The sequence below is a fragment of the Staurois parvus genome, unplaced genomic scaffold, assembly GCF_062004578.1.
Source record: "Staurois parvus isolate SC_StPar_1 unplaced genomic scaffold, SC_StPar_1.0 ptg000682l, whole genome shotgun sequence".
In the NCBI taxonomy this organism is placed as follows: Eukaryota; Metazoa; Chordata; class Amphibia; order Anura; family Ranidae; genus Staurois; species Staurois parvus.
The window spans coordinates 12557524-12583830 of NW_028318478.1; positions in this window are offsets into that span (position 1 = coordinate 12557524).

Sequence of the window (26307 nt, forward strand, 5' to 3'; positions counted from 1 at the left end):
TATTATACCATAGGAACATGTAACAAGTGTAAATAAGAACTCACGTAGCAGCCAGTCCACATTAAAGCCTCATGCTTTCAGATGAGGATATGTCTGTTGGGTGTACAGCTGAATGCACAGGTGTACCAAGATGGCCACCACGCCGGAAATACGTCACCGCGCTACGCCAACGCGTTACGTCACAATGTCATGTGACTTCATCAGGGCTGTCAATCACAGTGACGATCACTCTTATATACCCAGCTAGATAAAGGGAGCCACCCACATAGGAGGTGTTTTCTTCAGCCTAATCTCATCAGTACTTCCTGCGGCCATTACACTGAAGACCACTGGGGACTACTAAGCAAAAAAAAAATATAAAACTACATAGACTAATAGCTGCAGTAGGCGCATCTGCACAGAAAACGTCCGAGAACTGTAAAATAATGCACCACCTGCGATTAATATACCTATTAATTGGCAAAAAACTTTATACACATTCCCATTTTAATTAAATGTTAAAAAAGGATATATTATTTAATGAATAGGAATTTAATTAAAATAGATAAAATACACCATCTCTCACCTAATTACATGCTAATAACGCATGTAATCTCCAATGATATATACCAAAGGTACAACCAATTAATTACACGGAAATATATATATACCCCTGCATACAAGTATACATACAATCCAACCCTCAGTCTAATCAAAAATAATTACGCATAAATTTTAAAAATCACTAAAATAATTTAAAAAATAATTTAAAATTAATATTTATTAATAAAAATTAATATTTTATATTTTTATAAAAACTCTTTTATTTAGAATATTACTAATATCCCCACCCTTCACCAGCACATAAAAGACCTACTCCGAAAAAAACTCACACACATATATTCTATCTGAAAGCATGAGTTTACATAATCAATATATAAAATGTATATATCTATAGCACCACCTTAAACAACCTCAAAAATCAGAAATAAAGCAATTTAAATCAAACTCAATGTTCAAACCATTGGGAAAATAAGTGTGCATACTATAAATCCACTTTGACTCTAATTGGCTCAAAGTACGCACCTTATGGCTGCCTCGCCAATGTCTCTTATATTTCGTGATACCCCAAAATTTTAATTCACTAGGGTCTTTATTATGAAATTTGGCGAAATGCTTAGAGACGCTATGCTTCGGGAACCCCTTCTTTATATTTTGCACATGTTCCCGGAGCCTAACCCAAAGAGGTCGTTTAGTTCTCCCTATATATTGCATTCCGCAACTGCATTGCAGCGCGTATACAACTCCCTCTGTCCTACAAGTGATAAATTCTTCAATCTTAAATTCTTTCTTACTCACAGATGAAGAAAAATTAAACAGTTTCTTATTCCTTCCTTTTGTGGATTTGCACGCATAACATTTTCTGCATGGAAAGAACCCATTTACATCCAAAAAAGTGACATTCTTTTTAGTAGGTGGATCAAGAACATTTTTAACAATTTTATCTCTTAATGTTGGGGCTTTTCTATATCTAAACATGGGGAATTCTGATATTATCCCTTTCAGGGCTGGATCAGCTTTCAATAGTGGCCAATATCTTCTAAAAATAGTTTCCACTTTTTTATAATGGACATTGAAATCTAGGCACATCACAAGTTGGTCTTTCTGTTCCTCATTTTTCTCTCGATCTACCAACAGTAAATCTCTTTTTGTATTCCCAACTTCCTGGATCGTTTTGCTAATTAAGTTTTTCTGATAACCTTTGGCTTCAAACCTCTGGCCTAAATTTTTTGCTTGACTTAGAAAATCCCCCTGCATCGTACAATTCCTTCTGAGTCTGATCATTTGACCTTTGGGTATATTTAATAACCACGGCGGGAAGTGGCAGCTGTCTTGAGGGATATAACCATTCCTGTCGACACTCTTAAAGAATGTCTTTGTAATAATTTTATCCTGTACGATATTAATATCTAAATCTAGGAAACTAATCCGCTCACGACTATGTTCCCAAGTAAGAACAATGTTTTTACTATTTCTATTCAGATTATCACAGAAACATAATAAATCCTCTTCTCTTCCTTTCCATAATACTATAATATCGTCTATATATCTTTTAAACAATATTAATTCTTTCGGGGGACTCAGATATACTGCCATCTCTTCCCAATATGCCATGAAAATGTTTGCCACACTGGGAGCAAAACGGGCTCCCATGGCTACACCCTTAATCTGATTATAAAACACGTTCATATGCCAAAAGTAATTATGTTTTAAGCAAAATTCTAAACAATCCAAAATATATTTTCTCTGCCCTCTTTTCAGATTTCCATATTCTCTTAAGCCCCATTCAGTAGCTTCCATACCTTCTGTGTGGCCAATAATTGTATATAACGATGAGACGTCAGCTGTTGCTAAGATCACATCATTACCATCTACTTTATCTAACATTTGTATTAGGTGCTTGGTATCTCTCAGATACGACTTAGTTTCTCTCACCAATGGTTGGAGAAACATATCCACGTATTGCCCCAATCGTGCCATTAAAGATCCAATCCCATTCACTATAGGACGTCCCGGAGGATTAATATTATTTTTATGAATTTTTGGGATGGTATAGATAATGGGAATTCTGCACATTTCAGGAACAAGATATCTGGCTTCTTTTTTATTCAGATACTCTTTCTCACATCCTCTTTTAATTAACTTTTCTAAATCTTTCTTATATTTAACCGTAGGGTCCTTTTTGATCATCTCATAGGTGCTATCGTCACTTAATTGGGTACCTAGTTCTTCTAAATAATATTTCTTTGACATAACCACAATTCCCCCTCCCTTATCGGCCGGCCTGACCACTATGTCATTTCTTTGTGTTAACATCTTAATTCCTTTTTGCATATCTATATTAGGCCGAAACCTTGGGAGTTTAAGGGATTCCAAATCTTGACTCACCATTTTCTTAAAAGATTCGATTTGACAATTATTGCTAATCTGAGGGTTGAATAAAGATTTATTCTTTAATCGGGTATGTTGAATATTGCTGACAGGTGCATTATTAATCATATTTCTGGTGTTAGATAAACCAATAAAATACTTTTTAATATTAATCTTTCTGATAAATTTCTGTAGGTCTATAAAAATATCAAATTTATTGGCTGGTTTAGGAGGGGCAAACTTCAATCCTTTGTCCAACACAAGAATTTCTTCCTTAGTGAGTGTAGTACCGCTGATATTAAAAATACCCTCTCCTACTACTCTCTTTTTCGCTTGGACCTTCCGTCCTGCTCTGCACCCTCTTGTCTTCCAGGACTTCTGTTGGTACATCCTTCTTTCCGGGGACTTCTTTCCCCACTCTCCTTCCCTAAAAAATTCCTCTGTTGGTAATCATAATCCAATGGTTCATATCTATTGTACACCGGGATGGGACTCCTCCCTTCATAACGTGGTTCTTGCCATCCTAGTTGTTCCTGTCTGGGACTCCTAGGATAGTAGGGCCTATTATCCTGTCTCGGACTTCTAGGATAAAAAGGTCTATATTCCTGCCTAGGAAAATAAGGAGGTCCATAAGGCTGCTGATGATATTGATTAGGTTTTGGATAATAAGGTCTATAAGGGGGACGATAAGATTTACCATATCCATTGTTTTTCCCTGGTGGTTTATTATGAAAAGAACCCCCATTCTTTGGTCTCCATCCATTGTGTGGTGTATGGTATCCCTTATCTCCTTTGGAATGGTTCATTTGGGGATTTCCTTTACCTTGACTTTTATATTCTTTTGGGTATTCATTCGTATGTCCCTTAGTAGGTTCTAAGCGCACTTCTTTAACGGGAGTAGTATTAGCTGAACTACATTCTGATTCTGCACCTGAAGATTGCCATTTATCTAGCTGGGTATATAAGAGTGACCGTCACTGTGATTGACAGCCCTGATGAAGTCACATGACATTGTGACGTAACACGTTGGCGTAGCGCGGTGACGTATTTCCAGCGTGGTGGCCATCTTGGTACACCTGTGCATTCAGCTGTACACCCAACAGACATATCCTCATCTGAAAGCATGAGGCTTTAATGTGGACTGGCTGCTACGTGAGTTCTTATTTACACTTGTTACATGTTCCTATGGTATAATAAATATACTACACTATGGGAGGATTCTTTTGTCTCATTCTGAGAGATTGATATTTCAACTTTTCCTGGAGAAGAGCCTGAGTGGGAATATTATATTCTGAGAGCTGTCTTGGAGTGCTTTGGTACCTGGAGGATCTGTGAGAGGGATCCACTACTGCTCTTTGACCCGCAAGGGTCGAAGGGATGAGGTGAGAGGCCAATCCAGAAGGTGGTTGGATTCATAGCTCTATATACACCCAGAAACCTGCACGATTTTTTTCACTCGTGGTCACTAACAGTATAATTTGGAAGCACCGTTTACTGTTTTTTCACTTACAATATTCTATTTTTGGACTTTGAGATATAAGTTTGCGTGTATCAATATTTTGGTCATTCTTTTTCACTTCACAACAGGCAGGTGTGATTTAAGTATATATATATGTGTTTGTATTTATGCACATACGTATAGATACAGTTTTTTGTGTTTCTATATAATTTTTAAGTGATTCAATTGATTTTGATAATATCAGTAAGCACCTATAGATTAATATTGGTAATATTGTCACACTCTTTGATTTAATATTTTGGGATCCCACATTCACAAATTGATTTGAATGTAGCGCAGCATTCCTTATGTTTTATATTCACTTGATCACTGGTATATGATTTAATGCTAGCAGCTCCCTTTGGGATACATACACCCATTTATTCATTTGGTTTAATATCATTTTTAAACACACACTTGAAGCGCAGGAGATTCACACCACTATATTCACACAGGGGAGGAACTTCTGAGTGTAATGAACAGAGAAATCGACAGATGGCTGTCTCCGCGCAAACTGAAAATCGGAACCATGTTGACCGACAACGGAAAGAACATGGTGTCTGCTCTGCGTCAAGGAAGGTTGTGCCATGCGCCATGCATGGCTCACGTGTTCAATCTGGTTGTCAAGCGGTTCCTAAAATCCACCATCCCACTGCAAGACATCCTTAAAATGTCACGTAAACTTTGCATGCATTTCAGCCATTCCTACACCGCAAAGCACACCCTCCTTGAGCTGCAGCGGCAGAACGGAATTCCACAGCATCGCCTGATCTGCGACGTTGCAACAAGGTGGAATTCAACCCTACATATGTTAGACCTCCTTTACGAACAGCGAAAGGCCATCACCGATTTCCTGATGTTACAAGCGGATAAAGGTACTCCCCTGTGTAACTTAGATGTCAGCCATTGGCAGCTCATGCGTGACACCTGCCGCTTGCTCAGGCCCTTTGAGGAGGCCACGCTATTCGTGAGTCGGCAGGACTATGGGATGAACGACGTCATTCCTCTGTTGCACGTCCTGGAACAAATGCTGTTAACAATGGCTGGTCAGGGTGCGGTAGACGTGGAGCACAGATCTCAACGCCACATGACCCCTGTGGGGGCAGGACAGGAAGAAGAGGAGGAGGTAGAGGAGGACATTGGTGCTCAGGAATTATTGAGTGAAATGGGTGGTTTTTCCACTCAGCGGACAGGAGTGGAGGAGCAGGAGCATCTGGTAGAGGAGGAGGAGGAGACAGAGGACCCAGACGCACCGTGGCAGTATGCTGTGGAGATGGAGGCAGGGAGTCCCTCGCATTCCTTGGCACAAATGGCCCATAGCATGCTCGGTTGCTTGCGTAGCGACAGCCGAATAATAACCATCAGACAGAGGGATGACTTTTGGATGTCCACCTTGTTGGACCCTCGCTACCGTTCAAAAATGGTGGCCTTTTTTACACCTGCTGAGAGGGAGGCCAAAATAACGTACTATAAAAACCACCTATGTAGTCAGTTGGTCTCTGCCTTTCTGCGCCTACGTCCATCCTCAGACACTGTGGGCCCTGTGCGCTCGCGTTCCGCTGCCATGGCAGCAGGGGAGGGGTGGGGTGGTAGGAGCAGTGGCAGCTCCACCAGCAGCGGCTGCCTTAGTCTGCAGTCGATGATGAGTAGCTTTCTTCACCAGCGCAGTGAGGAAACTACTAACCAGCCGCAGCAGCAGCAGCATCAGGTGGACCTGGAGCAGGACCTCAAACAACAGGCTTGGGCCTACTTGGACAGCACCCTGCCAACCGAGGTAGACAATCCCCTTGACTACTGGGCAACGAAACTTGACCTTTAGCCCCAACTAGCTGAATTTGCCCTTGAAAGGCTGTCATGCCCGGCCAGTAGCGTGGCATCGGAGCGCGTGTTTAGTGCGGCAGGAGGTATTGTAACTCCGCGGAGGACACGACTGTCCACCCAAAGTGTGGAGAGACTCACGTTTGTGAAAATGAATCAGGCGTGGATTAGTCTGGATTTCAAACCACCAGTTCCTGACACAACTGACTAAATCCGCCATGAATCATGCCCCAAACATGTTATTATTTTTAACATAGGCCTCTGTATGGCCTTCAATTTAAGCTGCTTACGCTTCGCCACTCTGCCATGGGCCCCTGTACCGCCTCCTCATGCTGCTGCCAGGTCCAGAGTGTGTCATGGGTCCCTGTACGGCCTCCCATTGCTGCTGTCTCCATCGCCACACTCTGCCATGTGCCACTTTCAGGTCTCCTCACACTGCTGGTGGGTTCCATTTTGTCATAGGGTGCTGGCAGATTACGGGCCTCCCATTGCTGCTGCCAGGCCCGTAATCTGCCATGGGCCCCCGTACCGACTCCTCATGCTGCTGCCAGGCCCGTAATCTGTCATGGGCCCCTGTACCGCCTCCTCATGCTGCTGCCAGGTCCAGAGTGTGTCATGGGTCCCTGTACGGCCTCCCATTGCTGCTGCCAGGCCCGTAATCTGCCATGGGCCCCCGTACCGACTCCTCAAGCTGCTGCCAGGCCCGTAATCTGTCATGGGCCCCTGTACCGCCTCCTCATGCTGCTGCCAGGTCCAGAATGTGTCATGGGTCCCTGTACGGCCTCCCATTGCTGCTGCCAGGCCCGTAATCTGCCATGGGCCCCCGTACCGACTCCTCATGCTGCTGCCAGGCCCATAATCTGTCATGGGCCCCTGTACTGCCTCCTCATGCTGCTGCCAGGTCCAGAGTGTGTCATGGGTCCCTGTACGGCCTCCCATTGCTGCTGTCTCCATCGCCACACTCTGCCATGTGCCACTTTCAGGTCTCCTCACACTGCTGGTGGGTTCCATTTTGTCATAGGGTGCTGGCAGATTACGGGCCTCCCATTGCTGCTGCCAGGCCCGTAATCTGCCATGGGCCCCCGTACCGACTCCTCATGCTGCTGCCAGGCCCGTAATCTGTCATGGGCCCCTGTACTGCCTCCTCATGCTGCTGCCAGGTCCAGAGTGTGTCATGGGTCCCTGTACGGCCTCCCATTGCTGCTGTCTCCATCGCCAAACTCTGCCATGTGCCACTTTCAGGTCTCCTCACACTGCTGGTGGGTTCCATTTTGTCATAGGGTGCTGGCAGATTACGGGCCTCCCATTGCTGCTGCCAGGCCCGTAATCTGCCATGGGCCCCCGTACCGACTCCTCATGCTGCTGCCAGGCCCGTAATCTGTCATGGGCCCCTTTACCGCCTCCTCATGCTGCTGCCAGGTCCAGAGTGTGTCATGGGTCCCTGTACGGCCTCCCATTGCTGCTGTCTCCATCGCCACACTCTGCCATGTGCCACTTTCAGGTCTCCTCACACTGCTGGTGGGTTCCATTTTGTCATAGGGTGCTGTATGGCCTCCCATTGCTGCTGCCAGGCCCGTAATCTGCCATGGGCCCCCGTACCGACTCCTCACGCTGCTGCCAGGCCCGTAATCTGTCATGGGCCCCTGTACCGCCTCCTCATGCTGCTGCCAGGTCCAGAGTGTGTCATGGGTCCCTGTACGGCCTCCCATTGCTGCTGTCTCCATCGCCACACTCTGCCATGTGCCACTTTCAGGTCTCCTCACACTGCTGGTGGGTTCCATTTTGTCATAGGGTGCTGGCAGATTACGGGCCTCCCATTGCTGCTGCCAGGCCCGTAATCTGCCATGGGCCCCCGTACCGACTTCTCATGCTGCTGCCAGGCCCGTAATCTGTCATGGGCCCCTGTACCGCCTCCTCATGCTGCTGCCAGGTCCAGAGTGTGTCATGGGTCCCTGTACGGCCTCCCATTGCTGCTGCCAGGCCCGTAATCTGCCATGGGCCCCCGTACCGACTCCTCATGCTGCTGCCAGGCCCGTAATCTGTCATGGGCCCCTGTACCGCCTCCTCATGCTGCTGCCAGGTCCAGAGTGTGTCATGGGTCCCTGTACGGCCTCCCATTGCTGCTGTCTCCATCGCCACACTCTGCCATGTGCCACTTTCAGGTCTCCTCACACTGCTGGTGGGTTCCATTTTGTCATAGGGTGCTGTATGGCCTCCCATTGCTGCTGCCAGGCCCGTAATCTGCCATGGGCCCCCGTACTGACTCCTCATGCTGCTGCCAGGCCCGTAATCTGTCATGGGCCCATGTACCGCCTCCTCATGCTGCTGCCAGGTCCAGAATGTGTCATGGGTCCCTGTACGGCCTCCCATTGCTGCTGTCTCCATCGCCACACTCTGCCATGTACCACTTTCAGGTCTCCTCACACTGCTGGTGGGTTCCATTTTTTCATAGGGTGCTGTATGGCCTCCCATTGCTGCTGCCTCCACCGCCACACTGTGGCTCCACACTCTGGTTTTGGCCCCGTGACTGCCCAAATGAGTGAAGTGTGCGGTGATTCTAAGATCGATGGCACTCATCTGCATGTCATACTGACTGACAGTATTATTTCTCTTCCCCAGCAGACTCCAAGGGCATTTAAATTAAAGGTACAGTGTTCTGCACTAATATAAAGGCTCTCTGAAGCCTAGAAACACCCTTTTTATAAGTTAAATTCGCAGCGAATATATTCGACTCAAATCAAATTTATTCCGCGAATTCGCCGAATCAGCCGAATCGAATTTTTGAATAATTCGCTCATCTCTAGTTGTAACGAGTGGTTAATTGGGTTACTGCTTTCTTTCTATCAACTTGAACCATTCTGCCCATTCTCCTCTGACCTCTGACATCAACAAGGCCTTTTCATCCACACAACTGCCACTCACTGGATATTTTCTCTTTTTTGGACCATTCTCTATAAACCTTAGAGATGGTTGTGTGTGAAAATCCCAGTAGATCAGCAGTTTTTGAAATACTCTGACCAGCCCATCTGGCACCAACAACCATGCCATGTTTCTTCCCCATTCTGATGCTCTGTTTGAACTTCAGCAAGTCATCTTCGTCATGTAAGCTCGAAAGAGCAGGGCCCTCGATCCCCTCATGTTTTGCATTGTATTGTATTGGTATTTTTCTGTCACATGTTCTGTCCCCCTTTATAATGTACAGCGCTGAGCGAACTATTGGCGCTTTATAAATACTGTATAATAATAATGTCTAGATGCCTAAATGCATTGACTTTCTGCTATGTGATTGACTGATTAGCAATTTGTGTTACCAAGCAATGTAACAGGTGTACGTAATAAAGTGGATGGTGAGTGTATAACTCTTTTGCTGCTGGAGCTGTCTTTGCATTTTTGCACACACGTTAAAGGCCTGAAGATTTTTCTTCATGTCACATCATATTAATGCATCAATTTATCAAACCCAGATTTTCTGTAAAAAGCATACTAGTTAATTGTAATGCAAACAACTGCAACATATTACCAATTTTTGGTGAAATATAAAATATTAGGTGCATCAAGTAAATGGATACCCAACATGTTAAGCAGTAAAGTTGGACACACCATAAAAATGGCGACAAGCTTTATTTCCAAAAGTTATCCAAAGCTCTTACAGATCATCCTTTTAGAGTTAACCATGAAAAATGACCTTAGAAGTGATGCTCTCACCTCAGTGTTTGCGGCGACATCTATGATATGTAACACAATCATTGTTTTTGTACGTAGCACCTGACGCATGTGTTTATGTAAGCTTCTGGATTTACAATTGGGCAGAGGGTCTTTTGAACTTTTTTTTCTTTATCATTTTTTTGTTACTTTAATTTTTTTAAACTTTTGTTATCACATAACATTATTTCTGTCATATAGGGGATCAACAGCCCCCTTAATTGATAGCATAGAACTTGTGTCAGGTTCTCTTCAATGAGATATCAGGGGTCCATTAGATCCCTGATGTCTTCTCCACACTCCACTATAGCTAATAGAGCACAGATCATGCTCCATTAGCTGGTTCCCTGCCCAGTGCTCTTGGGGAATGACAAAATACACATTGTTTACTGGTTCATTTACTAGGAAAAAGAATCAGCAAATGGTTGTTCACTGAGTTCCCTCCACCCTAACCAGTGACATCTGCCACTTCAGAGACAGTCAACAGTCAGCTTGTAAAGTACACATACGAACACAGCACAAAGGCGCAGGGAGTGTGTATAAAAGCGGCTGCTGCCACCGACATAAGCTAAGGGTTAAATGGATAGATACAGAAAAAATAGGTCACTCAATAAACACAAAGGTTATCTAATGAAGGGCCATTTGGTTAACACTTTTAACAGCTTCAAAACTATAGGACGTACCCATACTTCCTCTAGTTGAAGAGGGAATACCTGGGCCATGGCTGTGGCTGCAGCCATGACACCAGTATTGATGTTTTCAGCCGACGATACTGTACACTGTAAAAACAATGTGAGCAGCTAAGTAGGTGCTGGATTGCTTTTACAGGTGGCGGAAGGGGGTCCCCCCTCCCGCCACCTTCCTCCACCTTCCAGGGCGATCCCGCCCCGCCATGGAGCCCAGGACTGCACCAGTCGCATTCAGTTGCTGACTATAGAGATGGTCAAGTTGGTGGATACAGAGCAGTTAGTAAGGTGGATGAGTCTGGCCGCAGTATTCAGAATAGACTGAAGTGGGGATAGCCTGCGGTGGGGTAAGCCGATGAGGAGGGAGTTACAGTAGTCAAGTCGTGATATAATAAGGGAGTGAATGAGTTGCTTAGTGGTTTCCGGGGTTAGGAACGTGCGTATTTTGGAGATGTTGCGGAGGTGAAGTCTACATGAGTTTGTCAGCGATTGGACCTGGGGCTGGAAGGACAGATTGGAGTCTAGGATGATACCTAGTACTCTGGCTTGTAATTGTCATTTATGGAATTACAAAATTCATGAAGCAAAGATAATTTCTGTTATATCATATTTAAAACATTGTTGCTTCACCCCACCAGGACCTAGAGGAAATGTCTTCTTCCTATACAATGAATGTACTACTACATCCAAACCGGTCTAAGTAGAAAAATGGTAATTAGACTTTGAACAAACTTTAGAAATCAATGATTGGCACAAATGGTCTGTACAAGCTCAGAAGAGAAAAATGAATATGGCTGTCAGTCAGGCAAACAAAACTAACATTAGTCAAAACTAAACTCCTATGGATTATGGTTTACAAAAAAAAAGTTAAGTAATTTACTGTCCATGAAAGATTACCAGAGTTTGAGAAAATGTAGGAACCTTGGATTAAATATCTATTAGTGAATTCTATGGTTTAATCTTTCTACTTCTTAGACCCTTTTTCCCTTTTCTTTTTTTCCTAATTTTTCTTTAACCTTATATTATTCTTATATTGGTTTTTGTTATTACTGTTGTTTGGTTACAACATAAATGTTAACTTTATAAAAGTAAGCCTTCCTATAGCTTTAGATATGTTGTACATGCTACTTCTACTGATCAATTTAGGCCGACTACGATTAAATAATTATTACGCTTTTCCAGACAAATCTACCTACAAACTAAGACCTTTTTTCAAGCTGAAATAAATTAGATTGGTGTGCTGCTGTTGTACTTAGGTCAAGCAACATGTAAAAGGAAAAAAAAAATCATTTACACATCCAAAATAAATGAATATGGTGCCGCTGATGCTGTGTGCTAATGTTACTGTTTGGTAATATTACACACAACTTAAATGCAACTCCTAAGCATGTACAGTAATTAAAGAATTGGTGGTTTTTCCATATCGCCTTCAGTTGCATATAAAGGAAGACACTCTTTGCTCTTGTACCTCATTTAAAAAAACAGCTTTTCTGTTCCCCATGCTCTTTTTTGACCATATCTTGCCTATTAGACATAAAAATGGCCAGAATTTAGTATCAAGAGTCATCCCCATTGACTTCAATGGTATTTGCTGCTAAATTCAGGTTTCAATAATTTGAAACAGGATCCTGCTAATCGCCTGCACATCGAACTGCAGATTTGCTCATTCCTAGTCATGTCTCACAAGCAAGCCTGTCTCTGATGCAAACTTGCCAGCATCAGGAACGTTAATAGACCACTTACCAATTTTAATGGAGACACAACCCCGCTAGCTGTATTGGCAAAATTTCACTTCCTCGTTTCAGATTCAGCAGTGAGTGATTCCATAAACGTAAGTGGAAGTTTCCCCCAATGATTCTGCTACTGGCAGTGTGCTGTGGGTGGCTATGCTATATGGACTGGGATCTTGGTTGGGACAGCTGTTTCCGGCATTTCCACTCACAGGTTTACATCCAGCAGGACATGTCATAAGAGGTAAATCCTATGTCCTTAAGTTGTTATGGATGCGTAACCAACTTAAAACAAAACTACATATCACTGAAATTCAGTAATGAACGTGTACAAATTTTGCATCGTATACCTGTAACTTTTAGCAAACTTGGACAGTGAAATGCAGGTTAATGCACTAAAAATCTGGCATGAGGGCCTTTTTCTCATTACAACTGAATGCAATACATTGTTGGAAATGGATCCTATTGAAAACTGTCATCTCAGTTCCATGCAATTATTTTGTATAACTCAGCCAAATGGATGTCACTGTACATAATGTGAACGAGGGGCATTACAGTGCACCACTCTTCCTATGATAAAATAAAAAAACAGCTGAACAGAAATCAGATTACATTTTCCAACCCCTTGGATTTCTTTTTATGCAGATGTAATCTCCCAATAGGATTGCTAATGCACCATTTGTTATGAGCTCGCTGTGCAGTGATTTGGGTCATGCAACATTCTAGGCTGAGCAATTACTGTTGCTATCATCTTCTAACTGTATTACTAGAACTTTCCATTAATTAAGACATTAATGCTTTTGATTAGCGCTTACTGCCTTTCAGAGTTGATGTCATAGAAACTTTTTCTGTATTCAAAATTCTCTTATACGTGACCTTTTTTTGGAGGATTTGTGAATGTATAATAGCCCCCAAAATTGGACGGGATACCAGCCGCTGCTTATTCTGTGTAAAGGGTGTGTAGTAAAGCAAAGTTTTGCCGGTCTAATGCAAATCATAGTGTTACGGAGAAGCTGGGTGACCTTATTGCTTGCTTGTTAGTGCTAGTCGCTTCCAGATGCAGGCTGTTTTTCATTGCTGGGAGTCATGCAGAAAGATACATTTTTCTGAAGACTAATTTATGTGGCATAAACATTTTGGGGCCATTCACACTTGTGCATTGCAACAACGCACCTACTGTATGTGCAGTGCAATGTGATCCCATTCATTGTCAATGGCACTCCAACTCCCACAGAGGGGAGTACCCAATGCAGTGCATCAAAATTTACACATCATGCATTTTTGCACACTGCATTGCTAAAAACAAAAAAAGGGGGCATCTTTTGTTCCATGACAGTACATTGGCAGTTCATTGATAATGATGATGTATCTCTACCATGTGACTGAGCCCTCAATGCCAGCCAAGTCAGATATATAATATATAATGTATGCATTAATTCCAAGAGGGAGGTGACACTGACAATAAAAGTATGTGTGTGCACATGTGTGCAGCTTGGTACGCAGCACTACTATCAACTGTCACACAATGCCACCTATGGTGCTGTTACCTTCCTCCTAACCTTTTATGATGGGACTGTGCAGTCATGTCGGGAGAGAGGGAGAAAGATACTGACACAAGCTGCAGTCAAAGAGCAGAATTGAGATTTGTTGCATCTGCAGCTCAGGAACAGCCCACCCACCAAACCCAGGAGCTGCAGGGGTCAGATGGGGTATGTAGTGGGCATGGTTCAGCAATTAAAAGACTGTGCAGGCCTACAAGTCCCAGGAGCTGGGCTCTCCCGGGTGTGGAGAGGGGAAACGTGCACTGAAAAGCCTATGTTACTGGACGCAGTCTCAAGTGGACAGTGGGAGAGAGAGCCTTTCTGCTGGAAAGGCCCTGGTTCTGCTGAAAGACCCTGGAACTGCACTATGTTGCCCTGCCTGTGAGTGATCCTACTGAAAGTTGTGGTGCACAGATCTGCGTTGCTGGGGGATCACAAGGTTCAGTGTGTAAATATGGATTATCTACTACTTCATCTGGGCTTGCAGGTGCTGGGTTTATAACTGTTGCCCTCACCCTCAGAGATTGTGAGAGTCAGCCTGTCCTTGTATCCAGTGACTATATTCTGAGGAAATATGTAATATCCACACTTCACTGTTAGCTCCTCTTGCCGTGTTTACTAGTTACCAACAAAAAAACTGCATACAGCAGTGAAATGTGAAACGTTCCATAGAAGATTGGTTCCCAGGTGGAGACATTGCTGCATGCAGTAATTTTGTTGATGAATAATAAACACGACATGAGGAGTGGAGTGTGGCCGATACATAATTTCCTAATTCCCAGGAGGGGCGAGTCTTGAGTGGAGCTGTGGATTTTGGTATGTTTCTACTATATTCTGGGTGCTCCAAGAGAGGGAGGAATCTTTGTGATGGACTTCGAAGTGGTAAGAGGCCTTCTGCCACTATCTCTGTTACATTCATGCTTAAAGGGACAGCACTGATCCTTTCTGGGACCCCCTCCCCTCTTCCCTGGGATTTGTTCTGGGGAGTCTTTCCCTTTTCTTGTTGTGTACACAATACTGTAGCAGACAGCTATTTACCACTGGGCAGTGGTAGAGTGATAAGGAAGGGCTGTGTTTTTATAGCCCCTGCGTGTATCTACCATACTTAAGGTACCCACTTAGGTTAGGCCCTGAGAGGTCTAAACTTTGCCGCCCTTGAACCATGTATTCAGTACCCAGTATATACAACACCACCATCAGTCCCACCCCGCAAGCCAAGGTCCTAGGTGTCACCCTAGACTCAAACCTGTCCTTCCAACCCCATGTCCAATTGCTGTCAAACACATGCAGCCTCCACCTCCGCAACATCTCCAAAATACATCTGTTCCTAACCCCAGAATCTACTAAGCAACTCATTCACTCCCTTATTATCTCACGACTTGACTACTGTAACTCCCTCCTCACTGGCTTACCTCGTCACAGGCTATCCCCACTTCAGTCTATCCCGAACTCTGCGGCCAGACTCATCCACCTTACCAACCGCTCCATATCCGCCACCCCCCTCTGTCATTCCCTCCACTGGCTTCCAATTGCCCAACACATAAAATTCAAATTGCTAACATTGACGTACAAAGCTATCCATAATACTGCCCCAAACTACATCACCGACCTGATATCCAAAAACCACCCAACGCGTACTCCTTGCTCCTCACAAGACCTCCTACTCTCTAGCTCCCTGGTGTCCTCCTCCCATGCCCGGCTCCAGGACTTCTCCAGGGCTTTCCCCATCCTCTGGAACTCACTACCCCAATCCATCAGACTGTCACCTACCCTTCGCACCTTTAGGTGCACTCTGAAAATCCATCTCTTCAAGGAAGCCTAACCCGCCCTCACCTAACTGCCGATCTCCTCCACTCCTCCTACCACTCCATCCTCCACAGCCATTTTCTCCTGTACCACTATCCCCTCCCTCCTAGATTGTAAGCTCCAAGGAGCAGGGCCCTAGAACCCCTTGTGTATTGTATTGTTTGTTCTGTCTCATGTATTGTCTCCCATTGTAATGTACAGCGCTGAGCAAACTTTTGGCGCTATATAAATACTGTATAATAATAATAATAATAATAATAATGTAAAACTGATATTATCTTGGATTCTCTGCATGCCTTTCAGCTTCTTCTCTACTGTTTACTTTAAATTATTAAGGACTACATATCCCATGGTACCTTGCTGCCTGCAAGCAGCGATTACTGTACTGACTCCGCCTCCGATAACACCTCCTCTCAGCACCACTCTAGTTTAGAAGACAGGCTTTGTGAAATGTGTGACACAGCAGTGCACACTAGCAGGGCATAATCAATACATGTCATAGAAATTGAGGATATAAAAATGTGGGGATCATCACAAAGTAAGTTTACAAACTTCAAAATCAGATTAATAGGAGTAGACTAGAAATAATAGAAATGCAATGTGTAAATTAATATATAATGTTAAATGTTGGCCATGGATAAACTTTTAAAGCCACAACTCTGAAATCCTCTCACATCAAAAAGATAAGGCATGAATAAAAATAGAACAGGAGAGGTGACAGGTAGCAGGTATAGTTTTCTTTTTCTTTGGTGGGGGGAGGGGGTGCTGCCTGTGTGTGCTGCCTGCAGCTGGGCCTGACCACTGTGGTTTAAATACTCCACCACCCTGCTCCTCCTTTCAAGGATCAGAATATCAGAGGCACTTTGGTCATTAACAGAGAAGATTCTGTCTTAATGGGGAAATGCAGAAAAGAGGCTCTTATACAGCACTTCCTCAGAGTACTGCATTTGGGCTCTCTCTAGGGCACTGACTGTGTATTGGTTATCTCACCCTTACATCAAGGATCTCATAGAGTGGCCACCCAATAGTGGCTACTCTCTGATTACCCCCACCTGTGGTTGTTGTGCAGGCATTTGAACATAAAAGACGCCATTCACCACAAACAGCCTGCAGATGAGGAACCAGAGTCCTCATCTTGCTGAGTAAAACACTACACTCAACAATCTGGCCACACCCCTGTACATGTCTGGAGGATGGAAGTTCCCCACTTACTCCTGCTCATTGCCAGCATTACAATTCTTTTCCTCTTCCTCAAGTTCCTCTTCTGCTGTCTGTTGCCTCTGCCTCCGTGCCAAAATTCCGCATGCATCCTGAATGATGAGCCGTTGATTGATATTAATGAAATAGTGTACCCTCAATTTGAGAATATGCACCCGCAAGGTATATGTGTGATTTTTTTTTCCAGGTGAAGGGTGACCAGCAGGTTAGTACCATTGTCACACATGACCTTGCCTGGCTGAAGATGGAATGGGGTCAGCAACTTATTGGCCTGGGAATCTGGCAATAGCTCTGGCCTGTAGTGGCTCCTGTTTTCTAGGCATATGAGTTGAAATGAGGAAAATCAGTCATTCAGTCTGCACTTGTCTCCATCTCTACATTATTCCCCTTATTCCATCAGCTTGATATACATATACAGTATATGTGTGTACAGTGCTAGTCTATTATTAAAACATCCTACACCCTTTATTAAATGATAATTTACTTTATGTCTGTGAAAACAGACTACATATGTAAATAACCTCAAATCATATGCTTAAATATATAATATAATTACACATTTGTTACTTACATCCCATCCTACTGTGTTTTACCATCCATAAAACATAAATAACTATCAATCAAAGTGTCCATTTAAAAAGTGTCCAGCGATTAGTTAATTAAAGTATCCTTAAACATGCAGTGTCCATTGCTTCATTAAATAAAATATCCTTTTCCATACATAAAGTGTCCATTGCTTTATTATTAAAATATCCTTTTCCATACATAAAGTGTCCATTGCTTCATTAATTAAAATATCCTTATGCATAAAGTGTCCAGTGCTTCAACAAAATGTGTGCTAACAAAATATATTCTTCACAGTGATCTTCAGTATTCATTTGCCAAAGTGCTAAATCTCCACACTGCTGCACACCACTCTGCTTTTGGGCTTCCTCCACCAACACTTCAACCTACTCACCAGAGGATTAGACCCTCTAATATAATGGGTCATAATGAGCTGAAATACAGCATAGCTGAGGTGTTGTATATGCTCTGGGGAACTTTGAGGGTGGGTGCTTCTTCCAAGAAGTCAAGGGATAAGAAATAGGTACTGTGCTGTCACCATTGGGCAAGACATCAGCTCCAACAGTGTGTCTTATCCTGCACCACTCCCAGTTACCCAAAGATTAACTCAGTGTGTCATAAAGTATATGTAGCATCCCTGCTGATGCTTACTGGACCACATGTATGTCATCAAGAGCACCCTGCTACTTAGCAACAGTGTTCAGCGGCACAGACACATTCTATTCTATATGCCTGTGGTGGGCAGGGGTGATCTTCTGGGAAAAATAATAGTAGATGGTTACCTGGCACTGTAGTGCAGCACAGCCAATAAATTTGCATAAGGAGGCTGATTCCATGAGATGGAATGGAAGCATATGCCTTGGAAAGGATGCTGCTGTAGATGGTGGGGTGAGTGTAAGAGATTTCTGAAGAGGTTCACGCCTTTGCTTGACCTTCTTCAGGGTGATTTCGCTAGTATTCCACAAAGCTCTACAGACGTGGTGATACTAAGCTTAGAAGCTTTGTGGAATACTAGCGACCTACTATTGTACACTTGGAGATTCATGCCTATTGTATCTGGAAACATGTGAGTGCAATACCAGTGTGTCTGCTTTACTAATAAATGGAATTGCACTATTTGGATGCATCTCTACATTCCTTACATGTATATATCTATCTGCTCTACATTTGAATCACTGGGAATGACAAGCAACATTTAATCAGGAGAACTAAAAGCTCCAGAATGACTTCCTATGCCCCACCAAAAGCGTGAAAGACTCTTATTTCACCATAAGAGTCCATTAAAGTGGGTGAGTGAGGGGGCACACAGGCGGGAAGCACAGAGCACTTATCACCTTCTGGATGTGAAAGGGATTTTTGTTCACTTGATTTCACATTTGGGACTTTATTTCACTATTTATTGTTATGTGTTTATAATTTAAGCGTTTGTCATCTCATGTAACTTACATTGAGGCAGTTCTCCTGCTATTCTTTGTATTATGTTGTTATGGTTGTGCCTTTATAGTAGCAGCAGCCCTGTTTTTGTTTAATATTGAGTGTGCACTATTGATTGGTGTGTCCTAAGTGTAGGTGATCATTATCTGTCATCCTACATGGATACTGTTCAGGTGTCTCCTGATGAAGATGTTTAAAGCATTCAAAAAGCATTGAGCTAACATATGGATGTTGAAGTGAACATCACATTGCAAACACTGGAAATGGTGCTTTATAACATTTTAATATTTGTATAATAAACTTCAAGATTTTATGAATTTACTTTGTGGTACCATTTTTTATATAAATAATAATGAAAACTCTGTACCATAGACAAAACTAAAAGAAACCAAAAATAAGGAAACACGGATGAATGTGATTATGGCTGCTGCAGTCTTCAAAATGTGTCTAACATTCACATTAGTGAGTCCTATAAAAGTGTATATAGACCACGCTGCCAAAAAATGTGAATCAAAATCACTAAACAATTTGACACATGTGGAGATGCCAAAATAAATAAAACAAATGAACAACACCAGAAAATACAAATAATGTCCGGTGCATCAGTAAGTCCCATTCAAATGATAATTGGTTGAAAACCAAAAGATAGGTGAACAGGTGCTGGTGCCATTAGTAACAGAAACAACAGGTCACCACTTCCAGGTGCTCCAGGTGACCCTGTATGGATTTGCACTCATCACAATGTATGGACCTTCTACTACTAGATAGGTACTACTGCGCTTTTTTTTGGACTGATGTGTCTTGTCACCAACTTGGCCATTCATATGTACCAGGAATGCAATACCTTCCCATGCAATACACCGCCACACAAAAAACAGTATCAGGGAAAAGGTTCATTGCGCAAAGCAGTCGATTTTATTAAATCATATAAAACCTAAGGACGGCACCAGGTACATACAGTGCTTGTGGTTAAGATGGCTGCTGCAGCTCCGAGACCAGCTGGATTGCGCTCCAGGGATGGAATGTGATGTATCGGTTGGGGAACACTGCTTCAACTAGTTTTGTCTGTAATTGGACATCTTTAGGAAGCTAGTGTATTTAAGCCACTGGGCATCATTTTCTATATACCCAAAATAAATTCATTGTTACAAGAACTTCTCTGTTTTACATACCTTTCAGTTTAGGCCTGCTTGACATTTTTTTTAAAACAATGTATTTGGCAAGGCTCACATGGAACGCTTGTCTCAAATCAAGGCAACTAAACAAAACAGGATTCCCAGACTTCAAAAACCTATAATGTGGGCAGCACAGTGGCTAAATGGTTAGCACTCCCACCTAGCAGTACTAGGGTCATTGGTTCGACTCCCAGCCACAACACCATCTGCCTGGAGTTTGCATGTTCTCCTTGTGCTTGCGTGGGTTTCCTCTGGGTACTCTGGTTTCCTCCCACACTCCAAAGACATGCTGGTAGGTGAATTGGCTCCTGTGTAAATTGTTTCCTAGTTTATGTATGTATGAATATAAGTTAGGGACCTTAGATTGTACACCCCTTGAGGGTTAGGGACTGATGTGAATGTACAAGATATATGTAAAGCACTACATAAATTGACAGCGACATATAAGTACCTGAAATAAATAATGTAAAAGAAATGTAATTGAAAAGCTTAGGGAATTACGCTCAAAACTACTTTAGTAACAAACTTTATTAACCCCCAAAAATGTATGCAAAAACTAATCAGCTGTCGTAGTAAAAACAAGTAAAAGATTCTGAAAACAATTCCTGTAGCCACATCACAAAATTCCCGTTAAACATCCATATTCATATGGGCTTATCACCCACAGTTTAAATGCAAAACATGCACTCTTGTAGCAATTCATTGATTAATCCACAGTATTAGGACAAATAAATGATCTCAGATATAGTCCAATGCATTAGCTTCCAACCATTGTTTAATATCTTTATATATCAATTAATAGTTCATGCACTTGGCAGAGCAAGTAGATAAAACCAAGTGAACAAAGGCCCATTCATCACTGTCATATTCAATTATATGTACGGCTTATACATGTTTTCAAGTTGATTCTTACCGTATACATAACAGAATTTGCAGAGCAATCATATGTAGGCAAAAGCAAAGGATCTGAGTAATCTCTTGTAAGTACACTGATGTCATAAATCATGTGCTTGGTAGAAATGTTGTGCTTAACAAAATTAGCCCAACAGATCAGAACAAAATGCTTCAGCCATCAAAGGGCATCATGTCAGTAGAACTTCAACAATGTGCTAGATATCGGTATTCATACACATATAGGATATAATGGTTAAATATGCTATTTAGGCAATATATATGCTATTACTCACTCTACTTGCAACATACATATATGTTTATGCATAACTTTGCTGAAGTCCTACTAACATGATGCCTTTTGAAACATATTCTTATGATCAATTGTACAAATTCTATTTCGCACAAGATTTCTACCAAGCATATGATTTAGGACATCAGTGTATTTGCAAGAAAATAGTAACAACTATTGGTAAGGTTGAATAAAGACACCAGTCCATTTAGTTCAACCTGTGAGGGTGTGTGAATCATTTCCCGCATCCCTGTATATTGTGTTCTCTAAGATGCACGTCTAAGAGTCTTTTAAAACTATTGATATGTCCCATTGACACCACCAATTGTGGAAGGGAGTTCCACATGCTTACCACCCTACAAGTGAAAAATCCCCTACGCAGCCTAAGGTTAAACCACTTCTCTATTTTCACTGAGCGGTCCCATGTCTTTTTATACTCCCTGATACTGAATAGTTTACTCCCTACTCTGGGAACATCATTTAGGTATTTGTATACAGCTATCATATGTCCTCTCAAGTGTCTCTTATCCAGGAAGAATAAGTTTGGTGCTTGTAGTCTTTCTTCGTAAATGTTCTCAGCCCTCTTTATTTAAAAATTAAAAAGTTAGAAATATTTCCTTCACTTTTCTTGTGACTACATCGCTACAGTATGTGCTTGCTCTATAAATTCTGCAATGCATACAGTTTGGATCAGCTTGAATTTTTTTTTAAAGAATTCCAAGTATGCCATATTTACATCCATTTTTGACCAATGTAGCTATGCATATACCATGCCCGCAAAGTATTCAGTGATTGGACAAGGTGGAGACATGACTTCATTTCCCCACCTCTCCATCTTGTCTAATCAAAGAATGCTTTGCATTAAGAAAATGCAAGACATTCTCTGAAAGGCACATATACAAGCGGCATACCTCCTGTGTTTAGTAAATAGCAGGGCAGCTGCTCGGAATGTGATCTGGAAGCTAGCTGAGATCACTGTAGTAGCAGTGCAGGTATGGTATATGCATAGTTACATTGGTCCAGTCTAGACCAATCTATGTAAAAAAATGCCATACCTAAAATTCTTCATTAAATTTAGTTTTTTAGTGTACTACTGCTTGTAACCAATGCTGGCAATACTAATGTCTTAAATTTCAGTCCCTGCAGAATATTCGCAAACCTTTGTTATGTACTTGTCAGGAGGGAAATGGAAAGCTTTGAAAATTAGTTTGTACAAAAGTACACTAGTAGGCATGAAATTCGTATTCCTAAGTAGGGGTGAGATTCAGGTATGTAAAAATATATGTTTTGGGGAACCATTGGAGCGATCAATGTGGTTTTGTAGGGATGCACTGATACCAGTATCAACAAAAAGTAAAGCAAGTATTCGGCACACTCAGGAAGGGCTGAAATGGTCTCTGCAGGATGGACATAAGCACAGAACAATATGAAAATGTATACCGGTAAGTCCTGGTGTAAACCAAACAATGTCCTTATAGATCTATTATAGTCTTTAAAAGTAGTGTTACTTGAAGGCTGCCAGGTGCTGGAGAGCTAGAGAGGACTCTGTGAGGAGATCAAGGGGCAAGAAGAGTGGCGCCTTCTAAGTGTAGCAGTTAAAAATCTTTACTAAAAAATATAATACAGTCAACTCACAAAAGACATTGTGGAATGCCTTTTGTGAGTTGCCTGTATTATACTTTTTATTAAAGATTTTAATTGCTGTACTTACAAGGTGCCACTCTTTTTTTCCACTGATATCAGTATCGATGCCGATACTGAGTAATTTTCACAAGTACTCAAAATGCTACCGATACTGGAAGAGTGGGGGTGTGGTGATGTATACCTGGTGGAAGATGCTCTGTATTCTCAGCTGTAGGAGAGGAGAGAAAGTGGTGGGGATTTGAAATCCCCATTGCTTTTTCTCCTCTCCTTACAGGGATGATAGTTTGGACTAGAGGGCTTTTGAATGGTCAGCACCGTCACGTGGATGGTGCTAACCAGTAAAAAGCCATTTAGCCCATACTGTCATCCCTCCAAGGGGATTATAGAAAGCCAGGGGGATTTCAAATCCCCAGACCTGTGAAGCAGCTTTCTCTCCTCTGACGGTGCTAACCAATCAAAAGCCCTCTAGCCCAAACTGTCATCCCTGCAATAAAGCATCGGGAATTTAAAATCCCCGCAGCTTTTTCTCCTCTCCTACAGCTGAGAATACGGAGCATCTGCCACCAGGTATACATCCCTACATGTGCTTCTCTTTCCCTCCCTGCTGAGGGAAACCTCCCTGCACCGCTCCTGTGTGAACTCAGGCTATGACAAGCCTGGGTTCACACAGGAGCAGTGAGGAAACAACATGCGATTTGGACAGAAATTGCATTCCTGTTCAATCGCCTGCTATTCTTTGTGATGCAATTTGCGTCCATACATTTTGTATAGACACAAATCGCACCGCAAAGTATCAGTACTCAGTATCGGCAAGTACTTGACCGAAAATATCGGTATTCGTACTCGCTAATCAAAAAAGGGTATCAGTGCATCCCTATTTTTTTAAAAATAGAAGCCAGAAGATAAATGTCATTTGCTGTCAATTTATAAGCATTTCCCTTTGTAAATGTCAGTGCTTTAAAAAAAAAATCACTGTAAAAGAGATCAAAGCAGCTGTACAGCCGCCCAATTACTTACAGGGCTCAAAAGAGGTCTATCCCCCTCGGCTGCCCGCTGCAGTTCCTGGATTATTCCATTCCATCGGGGGGGGGTTTGGAACATTTGTAAGTGGTTGGGTCAGCAGCACATCCATTCCCCCCACCTCCTTTGTGACTAATCAAGCTAGAAGCGGTGAGGATTTAATCACTTCCAGTTTTGGTTCTCTGTTTACCTGGCCAGTAATGGTCAGGGAGGCAGTCGATGAAACTGATGCCTTAAAGAGCAAAAGAGGGATCAAGGGTTTAATAGACACCAGATCTCTCAATAAAGAAGACTCGTCACAGCTCAAGCTATCACAAGAGATGTTTAGTAAAAACAAATTTGTAAAAAATCGTATAAAAAAAAAAACACTAAAAAAATTCCCTATCCCTCCATGCACAAATGCAAACACATATGTAGGTCCCGCACACATATAGTATGTAAACAGTGATTGTACCACACATGGGAGGCATCACTGTGAGCCTTGGAGTAAGAGCAATATTTCTAGCACCAGAGCTCAAGTTTAACCCTAAACTGGTAACCTGTAAATACATTCAAAGTGTTGCCTATTTAAACGTTGGCATGTTTGGTATCTATTTACTTGACACAACATAATCTTTTAAATTTAACAAAAATGTGTATTATATTGTGTTTGGGTGCACTAAAATTCATTTAAGTGTATTCTTTCCAGAAAACTTGCGTTTTAAAAATGGCTGCACAGATATTGTGCCACATAAAACATTGCAACCACCATCATTTTATTCTCTAGGGCCTTTGCTTTCAGGAAATATATAATGTTTAGGGATTCTAGTTAATTTTCTATATACAGTAAAAATATTGATTTTAACATGTACAGTATATGAAAATGTCAACATTTTCTTTGAAGGCAAGTAGTTACATTTCATTTTGTACTGGTATATGCTAACCCCCATACAATTTTTTTTACAACCCTTTGCCTATTAGCCCAGAAAACATATGCAGTTTCTATTGATTTCAATGGAGCTGGACCCAGGGCAGTTCAGTCGATCCCTAATTAGAATGCAAAATTTTACTTGAACGTTTTTGGTGTAATGCATGCATACAAAGATTTTTTTATTTCAGTAACAATTACCTTTATTAAATATTTGCTATGTCATTTAAAATAATGCTAATTAACTGGTTACCGGGTTACCAATGACCTTGTGGGAACACAATTCCGTTACTTGTACCCTGTAATTAGTCCATTCATTTGTACACCTACACACTTTGCTATAGAGTAGGAATCTTTGATTCACAGTTTCAGCAGCAGTTGTTCTCAGAGAGCAAAAAAATATATAATCCTCCATGGCATCTTTGAATAAAATCTCCTGACTCTGATACACAGAGGTTTATTTATGAATGTATCTAATAAGGCTTAATGATTTTTAAAGGATGGTTACATAGCTTCTATTTCTACTAATATTGCAGGATATACAGTAAGTATACAACCAGATAAGGGCTGTTTTTGCACATGTGTGCACCCTTTGCTTCAATGGAAGTGAATTGCACTTTTTTAAAACTTATAGAAATGAATCATGGCATATAGAGTTTAGGGCTTACCATTTTACACGGCATAACAATTTTGTCAAATATTTGTAAATATAGTGAATGGAACTGAACTTGGGTAAAAAAAAACCTCTCTGATATACACAAATTGAACTTTTTATGAAACTGAACAGTTTATATTTTTCTAGAAATTAGAGTCTATTTGCAGCTACACAATTTACTCTTCAAAACTTGATTTTTTTAATGTGACATTTCCCAGACAACACTTTATATTTCTAATCTAAACATTGACCTGTTACTCTATTTAAAGGTATTGTTATATTGTAAAGCGCTGAGCAAACTGTTGGCACTATATAAATCCTGTATAATAATAATAATAATAATATTGTTTCACCCAGATAAAGGTCTCTATACCAGCTTTAACTATTTTAAACAAAACAAAAAAGCATCAAAAAGTCAAGAAATATAAATGTATAATTAAAAGATGATCCATATGACTGATCACATTATTAACCCCAGTACAGAGACAATAGTAATGGAAATTTCACTGCTTCACAGACAGCATATTTTATAGATTTCACGGCAGTGTGTGAATCAGCTTGACCTCCATCCTGTATAATTACTTTCCCTGTCAGCTTTAGATAAGACCCTGAAGTTAAAAGGGTGCTATGCTGGTAGGGACCAGTTATTGCAAATTAATGAAGATCAGACAACAGGCGGAGGTATCCGTGGTAGGGGAAATCATTCTGCATTATAAAATGTTGATGGGCCATCCGAGAACATTACTCATAGATAATGAAGACTTCAAAATATTGAAATGCTATGTAAATGAATTGAATGCTTCAGTTGAGAATTAA